At 44.9% G+C, this 9,342-nt stretch overlaps 1 protein-coding gene across 1 annotated transcript in view; it reads right to left on the bottom strand.

Annotated features, from left to right (window-relative positions):
* The window catches only part of VCAN (versican), a 110,155-nt gene extending 101,073 nt beyond the window's left edge, over positions 1–9,082 (bottom strand). Inside the window, exon 1 of the mRNA XM_008577865.1 lies at positions 8,814–9,082. The gene's annotated coding sequence lies outside the window, so the exon portion shown is untranslated. The remainder of the gene's footprint in view (positions 1–8,813) is intronic.
* Positions 9,083–9,342: the final 260 nt, after the last annotated feature.

Genomic DNA, 9,342 nt, shown 5'->3' on the forward strand with positions numbered 1-9,342 from the left:
AAAACTTTATGATTATTATAAGTTGTTCTATAACTTATTGCTCCTTGAATCATTATCTGTAAACATCTTTTATCTCCTCTATAGAACAGTAGGCTTCTGGAAGGCAGAGCTCGTATCTTATTCAACCACAGTGCCAGGTTCAGAGTAAACCCTTAATGAATGTTCATAGACCAAATGCATGAACAATGCCTCCATTTCCTATTCAGAAACACACCTTGAAGCAAAGTGTGAAAATCCCTTGTGAAATATGGGCAACTGGGGCTAATTAACACTTGAAATACATTCGAATCAGTCCAATTAAATATTTAGCATGACCAAGTAATATATAATGTTTGTCAGTGTCTAGACTGTAACGTATCATAACAGAACCAGAGAAGAAAGTGTGATCTGGACCTTTGAATGGGTCTTCCGTATTCTGATTTACTACCCAAGACACATACTCAAAACTCTTCCTGCACACTTATCCTTATAAATGCATTTTCCATTTTTGAGGGAGGGGGAAAATGGTCCTTCATCTATATAGGTATAACAAGTATACTCAACAGTTGTCCTAAGGCTACGCCTAGGACTAGGCTAGGGAAGAGAGCTGGTGCATTAAAAATAGAAATAAGAGACTAGACATATTTTAAATACAATTGAATAAGTTGTGTAAATATGGGTAAATAAGTTACTTCAAGTTAAAAATTAAGAGTGTTCACACGAAGTCTTACATTTTTAACTTCTTTTGAAAAATCAGAAGATCTAGCAGAGCTGGGTCCATATTCTAGCTGGCCAATCATCTGCAGTATCAAGCAACAGCCTCTCTCTCCCCTTGGGTCAGAGTGCTCAAGGTCATCGCTGTCCCCACTTAGAAGCCTCTTATCCGTTTCCACTCTGTGCCTGGCCCCTGTGGGCACCTGAGTTCGCAACTCTTGAATTAAAGGATGATCCTTTATCTCTTGAGTAATGACAATTGCCTCAGAACTACGTTTCTGTTGCCTCTTCCTCAGGGTCCATGGGCATTTATTTCACTTCTCTAACTTTCTAAGGCTTGTCCTTGGTTGTTAAGGTACACTATTTGCTTTCCATATTTGGTCTCATTAAATGGGAAATGTTCTAAAGCCTCTTTCTTTGCTTTTAACACCACTCCAAACTCACTTCCACCCTTCTACCCTTCCATGTCTGTCTCGTACGCACCATCTGTTAGTGATAACACGTCTGCCTGAATGGAAAGATCTGGGAGATATGAGAGCCAGCACCTATATTTAGCCTTCTTACATCAGTGAAGTCAGTGAGAAGAGGAGAAAGTCATCGAATAATCAAGGTACAGCTGACGGAGACTGTTTAATGCCTGGAAACAAGAGACAAGGTCAACAAAACTCCTATCCATGAGGAATGTCTACAGAGAGGGTAAGGGCCATGACAGGGATGGCTGCCTCAGAAAGACAGCCAAGGTTCTATCAAACAAATATTTAGCGTGCTCCCTTGATCTTGGGAGAACCCAACTGAGCGAGGGGTGACGTAAGGACGCACACACAGAGGTTTTGCCTACCATTATGCTAATTAGCTACCCTAGACAGCTACTTTTCCAGGATACCTGAGCCACAAAGTGGATATAATGAGCATCACCTATCATGTTGCTCCTTGGTTCTTTCTCACAGGGAGAATTACTGTAACACAGAGAGAAGCTGCATGTTTTACACATGAAATCTCATGATCTTACTTCACAGGAGTACTGGCACCGTGTGAATTTACACTAACCTGCAACTGAATTCCTGAACCTAGACTTGGCTAAGCTTTTTCACTTTGTTGCCCCTTTAGCACTGCTCTGTTCTCTGATTGGCAAATTCCTTTCTCAGGGCTCTGTTTAAAATATACTGTATTCTTCATTCCCTTTCCTATGCTCTATTTTTGTTAGCACATATCACCATTTTACATATGTGTTTGGGAACTGCTTTTCTATACCCATCATGGTAGAATCTCCAGGAAACAGTCTTTTTTTTTTTCTCTCTTTGCCGGCTGGCACAAGGATCCGTGGTGTTATCAGCACCACACTGTAACCAACTGGACCAGCCAGTCTTTGATGTACTGTTCACTCCTGTATCCACAATGCCTAAGACACCCAGTAAATATTTGCTAAAAGAACGAACATATACCCCCTTTTTTACATAATTAGATGCATACTATGCACAGTTTTGTATACTACTTTCTTCATTTAAAATACAACATGTCTTGAAGAATGTTCCAAATCAGCAAATACACTTTTTCCATGTTATTTTTAATAGCTTCCTGGCTTTCCAGGCAACTTTTCCATAGCTTTTATTTAACTAGTTCCCTAACTTTTATTTAACTAGTTCCCTATGATGAACCTTTAGGATGTTTCCAAATTTTTGCTATCAGAAACAGTGCTACAAAGGACATCCTTGTCCATTTATCTTGGGTAACATTTGTACCACTATCTATGTGATATCTAAAAGTGGAATTGCTGGGTCAAAGGGTATATACATTTAAAAAAAATTTTTGAAAGCTAATCAAAAAATTTTTGATTGTCAAATTATTTTCTAAAGAAGAGGAACCTATTCACATTCCCACAATAGTATATGAGAGACCTGGCTTCTCTTGCCAACACAAACTCTCATCAAACTTTTTCATATTTACCACTCTGATTGATGACAAAATATGCAGCATATCACTGGTGTTTTAATTACTATTTCTTTAATTATGAATAAAGCTGAGCAACTTTTCCTGTATTAAAAAACATTTATCTTTCTCTTTCTGACGCTACCTGTACATAACTTTTGTCAATTTTTCTGATAGATATAGCCTTTCCTTTAGTTATTTATAGAAGTTCTTGGTATATCAAGTATATCAAGAGTCATTAGCTCTTTGTTTCTCGTACATTGCAGACATTTTCCAAATGAGTTATTTCTTTTTGTGCAGACAACTTAATAATTGTTGTTTAGTCAGACTTACCCAAATTTTCTAGTATGGCTTCTGGGTGTTAGCTTTTACTTAGAACAGATTTCTCTACTCTACTTTTTAAAATCCCATGATTTCCCCTAGTCATTTTTTTTTAATTTCTTATACAATGAGAAATGTGGTAGAGATTTATTTTTATCCTGAGCAGACCAATCAGTTGTCCCAAAACCATTTGTTGAGTAATCTTTTTTTCCCACCAAATGTCCATGTTCATTTGAGTCTATTTCTTATCTGTTGATCAATAAAAGTAGACAAATTTTAAAAACAATATGCCCCTCTCTGACTTAGATTTAGTAAAATATACATGCTTTGGGCAATTCTGTTATTACAGATCAATATAGATCCCAGAAACATAATATGTTAATATCCCTTATGTGACAGTTTTCCATCTGTCGAAGCCTTTTCATAAGTATTTACTTTTCTGCTCTTTTTAACTCTATATTCATTTAGTGGACTATGACACTAAAGATCCAGAAGTTGTGTCTTAACTTGGTTTTCTTAGCTGGTGAGCCCAACTCAAACTTTCCAATTCCAGGTCTAGTGCTCATTCTGCTATAGCTCAGGTAATATCAAATCAGTAATTTAATAATGAAAAGATTATAATTTATCCCATATTGTATATGTATTTATTATGAAGTATGTAATCTCATTTTATAGACATAAGCACCTTTTAAAATTTTTAGATGAGGTACGATGCATATAGATACCTAAATAAGTAGATCTACATTTGTGCCCTTTTATAGATGATAGATCTATCCAGAGGAGATTCAGGAAATAACTGACAAACACATTAAACAAAGATCCTTTTTACTGACTACTGAAATACAGCAACCCTTGGCACATTCAGTAATAAGACACTTAGCAGTGTCTAAAAATCCCGGAGAGAGATGATTCAGGAAATAACTGACAAACACATTAAACAAAGATCCTTTTTACTGACTACTGAAATACAACAACCCTTGGCACATTCAGTAATAAGACACTTAGCAGTGTCTAAAAATCCCGGAGAGAGATGGATGATAGATAGATAGATAGATAGGTAGATAGATAGATGGATGGATGGATGGATGGATGGATGGATGGATAGATAGATAGATAGATAGATAGATAGATAGATAGATAGATAGATGGATAGGTGGATAGATAGATGTTTATATTACTCATAATTACATATTTTTTTTAACCAAGTCTAGGCTACAAGCCAAAACTAGCAAAAATTCAATAATCAAGAAGGAGCTTGGCCAAGACATTTATCTTTACTCCCCCTTGTTCTGATTCCAAATCATAGAGTGCAGGCTTTGTGTTTTCTCTCATAGACCTATGCAACAATCAGTGTATTTTCTCAGACCAGAGCAAGTAACCCCCAACAATGAATGTTTGTCAGTTTTAACTGGTTTCTCTAGGTGGGTGGTGACAATAACAGTCTACTACAGTCATTCATTCTTTCCCTCAAAAGAACTATGTGTCTTGAAAAGTTCTGCTCCATCACAAGGCAATATCCCATGTTAAATACAGTTTCTCGCAATGTTTGTCCATGAATAAAGTTAACAAAAAAGTTTAAAACCTACCAGGAAAGGAGAGCTTAGTTATATGACTGTGGGAGATATAGTTAGTTGATCTTTGTGCACTCAAAAGTTCTGATGTTCAATCAGTGACCAATCATTAACCACAAAGTATTTAAGCATAATAATGCAAAAAAAAGAGAGAGAGAACAAGGGATATATCTTTAACATTAATCATATTCAGCTTTGAATTAGGTTTCAGGATAACTTCCAAACAGAATTTATAAGTGTACAGATATAGATATCTTGGAATATCAGAGGTATTCTTCTCCAGCTTGTAAACACAGAGAAAAAAAGAAACCTCCATGTGTAAACATACATAAATTTAGAGGATTTCTTTTCAAACATCATTTTTAAAAATATATAAGCAGGAAATATAATTTAGGAAGAACTTTTAATTTTTTTTATCTACCAAGAAAAAACTTTGAACTCTTACGTAGATTCTAGGCATTCCCTTGAATCTCATCCCTCTTTCCACCACCCACAAGATCAAGGACTGTGGACTTCCTGCTGGAGGAAGTAATTGCTCAATCACTTTGGAATCCATTGGAACACATTGCGTATTAGTCAGGACAGGCATCTACAATTAATTGTAAGATAGTCCTTTCTTTACTTAGACCTCAGAAATAGAAGTCAGATTCTGAGACTTTCTCCTCAGTGTACTGTCTTATATTCCCAAGTTACATATTCCCTAAACTGGGTAACAATGCTATCTCAGAAAACTAATTAGTGCTTCCACTAGTGCCTTCCTGTTTGTATGTTAAACTCACAACATCCTATTTTAGGACTTTATATGACTTCTTTTCACGATGGGTTTGGCACAATAGCCAAATAGTACTTAAAACAATTTAAGTAACAGCTTTTAGAAAGACAAAAAGAAAAGGAAAGTGGATCGATTATCTACGGAATTAGAGGTGACAGAAGAGATTATTAAAACCCAGTTCTTCCAAGATAAAACGGAGGAGAGAAATTCAAAATGCAGCTCTAAGTAGCAGCGTCTAGTCTGCACCACATTCCCGCAGGTCTCTTGCTCAGTCATTTCACAAACATGTGCTGAGCTCCCACTCCGGACCAGCCCCCTGACATGCACAGGGACCTCAGAGTTGCACCCGCAGCCCTTTAATGTTTGCCCTCATGGAATCCTATCGGTCCCGCCCAATGGCAATCTTTTCCATTCTAGACGAACTCTTTATGACAGTCTGAAACGTGACTGACCTTGTAATTGAGTAAAAATGGCCTTTAGACTTACTTGAATGTACAGTATTTAAAAAGCAATGTATGGAGCACAGGAGAAACCCGTCTCATTTTTCTGCCAAAAATTGTTTGCTTGGAGTAAATCTTTACCTTCCCCTCTCTCAAAGCAAAAACCCTATATCCCTCCTACCACCAAAAAGCAAAGAAAAAAATCTTAAACGGCCATTTAACAAGAGTGTTTAATGCCGTCTGGATGGAAATCTAGGCTGAGCAGCTGCAGCCGGCCCTCGGCGCTGGCTGCGCGGCCGCTTGGCTGTCTCAGCTAAGTCCGGCTCCGCCTTTCCCCGTCCCTCGCGTGTCCCGCCCCGTCCCGCCCCCTTGGCCTGGGCGGGCGGGGACCCAGGCTGCGCGCCCCGCCAGGCTGCGCCAACTGCTGGCGCGGCTGTGCGGCTGTCCCCGAGCCCAGGAAGTCACACCCGTCTCGGGCCGGGAGCTGCAGTTCCAGCCCACGTGGCGGCTGAACACCCGGCGCTGCGAGAAAAGTGCGGCGCGGTTCCTCCCCTGGCGCGGGCCGAGCCAGAGGGGGCGGCCCCCAGCCCCGGTACCTCTGGGCGGGGCGGGACCACCTCGGCTCAGCTAGTTCCTCCCATCCTTCCATGCCCGCATGCAGCTCCAGTCGCGTTCGTTATCTCTTGTGTGAGTAAGAAAATATCTTAACACGAGACGCTGAACTCAGACCAAAACCTCAAAACGAACCCTTCGGGTCCGCTCCCGGCTGTGTGCTTGCATCTGCCCCACCTCCGTTGCTTCCTTCCTCCCCTTCCCTCCCGTCTCCTATCCTTCCTCCTCTCTTCCTTTCCTTTCTTTTTCCTCCAGTCGCCCGCCTTCTCCCCAATTTCCACGTCTGACGTGTGTCCTGAAGTTGAGGAAGTTTAAGCCCTGGATTAGGGGCCCTTCTTTTGCAATGTCCTGGGGCGGGGCCCTAACATTGGAGTGAAGTGCTCATGAGCCTTCCTAAAATTTGCAAAAATAATGCATTTTGTATTGCATTTTATTTAAAGATGCCCATGATCGCGAATCAAGACCCCCCAAACCTGGATCCGCCCCTGGCCCTGTGTGTTGGTTCACCTAACTGCCGACTCGACCCACAGCGCCGCATACATCCCAGCCGGCTCCCCAGAAGGCGCCTTTGCACTCCGCACAGACAAGGCTCCCTTAGACTTACGTCGCAGATTCTGAACTGGATAACTAACGACTAAGGAGGAAGCTCGGCCTTCCATCCTTGAACATAGAGTAGTGAAAGCGGCTGGTTTGGTTCGGGGAGGCTCGTTTTTCTCCACCTGTGCTGGATTTCTCCAGCAGGGGGCGCCCACACCCGCCACAAAACTCCCCATTCCTAGACATCTGGGTTCCCCCAGCCCGAAGCACTGAACTGGAGGCAGAACCGAAGGAGCGCACCGCCTCCCTCGCCCCTCCCTCCTGCCTGCCTCCGCGGACAGGGAAGGCAGGGATTTCACACTAGCCATTCATTTGTCAGCCGTGGGGGAGGGGACGCAGGAGCGAGAGAGACGGAGCTGAGGCTGGTAGAGGGGAAGGGAGGCAGAGAAGACGGAGGCAGAGAGGGAGACACAAAGATGAGAAATGGGACAGAGAGAGCTAGACTGTCTTTCTGCCACGGGCGTGCGCGCGGCGGGACAGCTGTCCAGGCGCCTCACAGATTTCTTCCCCCTCCCTCAGCATCTCCCGGGAACATGCAGGACTTGCCGGGGCGCAGCTGGATCCGAGAGCAAATACTTTAGGCTATGACACTTATTTTCTACCCTGCTCTTCTCTGCCTAACAAACAATCTGACCGCTCCACGCCCAGTGACACAGACAGAGAGCCGGGACAACCCGGATACCCCCCATCCGCACGCACCAGGGATGTCACTTTGCAGCGCCTCCGCCTCCGCAGGGCGGCGGGACGCTCCAGCCGAGGGCGTCCCCGGGGGCTCCCAGCACATGCTCTCCGCAGCCGCTGGACTCGCCAGTAAAGTTGCTCAATTAGAGCCGAGAACTGGGAGGGGGTGGGGATACGGAAGGAAACGGAGGACTCCGTAGTCGGGGCAAGAGGGCTGGACCCAGAGGCTCCTCATTCGGGTACCCGCGCCACCTTTGTCTGGAGGGCGCTCTGGGAGCTGGTTTGCTTGTTGAGACGGGAGAGATAGCCCCCATTTCGATCTTCAGGGTGAGAAAAAAATTCTTGCACATCCCTGCTGGTTCAGGGCAAGCTTTTCCCGCCCAGGCGCCTCCCAGACCTCCGCGGCGCTCCAACAACCCCACCCCCATCCCCTGCTCCTTTCCTACGGGCCCCGGCGCACGGTACGCAGGACAAAAGAACCCAGGGGCACCAGGAGAGGGACGTGACAGCCCCCAAGTCGTCAAAGAAACGCGGCCCGAGGACCCTGCACCTCCCCCGGCTAGTCCTCCCAGACTGTCTGCGGGCTGAGGGAGTCAGGTCCGTGCAGGTCCCGGGCTGCTGGGGCGCCAGGTCGCTCTGTCAGGAGCTGCCCAGAAGCGGCTTTCCAGGAACGCCAGGCACTGACCACACACCAAGGGCAAGGAAACCAGGTGGCCTGCACCAAGGCAGCTTCCGGGACTTGTATTTGGGCAAGTCTCGGGAGTCCCCATTCAAACTTTTGCCTCGAGCAGGTTAACAAAAAATGAAAGAAACAAACAAAAAAATCAAGGTGCTGGGGAGTCCCTCCCTCCTCTCCAGCTCAAGACCCCATGACTTTTCTAGGATTTCTCTACAATTCCCTTCCCTCCCTTCCCCCAATTCCGTTATTCCTTCTACCCCCACCCCACCCCAGCTTCTTTTGTCTGGATCTTTTTCAGCACCAAGGTCCCTCTGTATTGCTCTCTCCAAAAGGCTTTTGAAAGTTACCTGCATTTTTTAAGTGCACACATTTTCTTAACTTCGCCTTACAGCTAGTTAGTTCTTTCCCTTAATTAAAGCCTACCAAGTACATTGCAATGTACTTCTTTTTTCTAAGCTCGCGGGTTTTTATGTAAGTTTTTTTTTTTTTTTTTTAAGGGGGAACAAAAGAAACGTGATTACCTTGAAAGGCGGCTTATTGCAGTTGGGGGGGGACAATTCACCGCAGCGCTGCGCGAATGGGCTCGGCGTTGACTGGGCGGGTCACATAAGAAGCGCGGTGGCCTGGGGCAGGGTGTAGAGAGTGCGGGACGGTGCTGGAGGATGCGGGAGGATGCGGGGCTGACCACGGATCCCGGTCCCAGCGCCTGTCCACGACACCTAATGTTCGAGGCTGTTGCGCCCGCGCGGCTGGAGTTCTTCCCCAGAAAGGCTCGGGGCAGCTCGCCTGCAAGTTCAAATGCGGGTTGTGACACCCATCATCATTATATCACTGTACCGTCAGCGCCGAGGAGGAGACTCAGCGAGGAGAAGGAGGAGGGAGAGGAGGAGGGTTCATTCATAGGCTCCAGAAGCGCTCCGCAGCTTCAGCCACTCCTAAGAGCCCAGGCTTGGAAGGCAGGCGGAGGGGCGGAAAGGCAGCTCCCCGCGCCTGCTGCAGGGACCGCCTGCCTCCCTCCCCAGGCACTCCCACCTCTCGGCGTTTCTTCCT

This window comes from Galeopterus variegatus, unplaced genomic scaffold (genome assembly GCF_000696425.1).
Source record: "Galeopterus variegatus unplaced genomic scaffold, G_variegatus-3.0.2 Scaffold1592, whole genome shotgun sequence".
Lineage (NCBI taxonomy): Eukaryota > Metazoa > Chordata > Mammalia > Dermoptera > Cynocephalidae > Galeopterus > Galeopterus variegatus.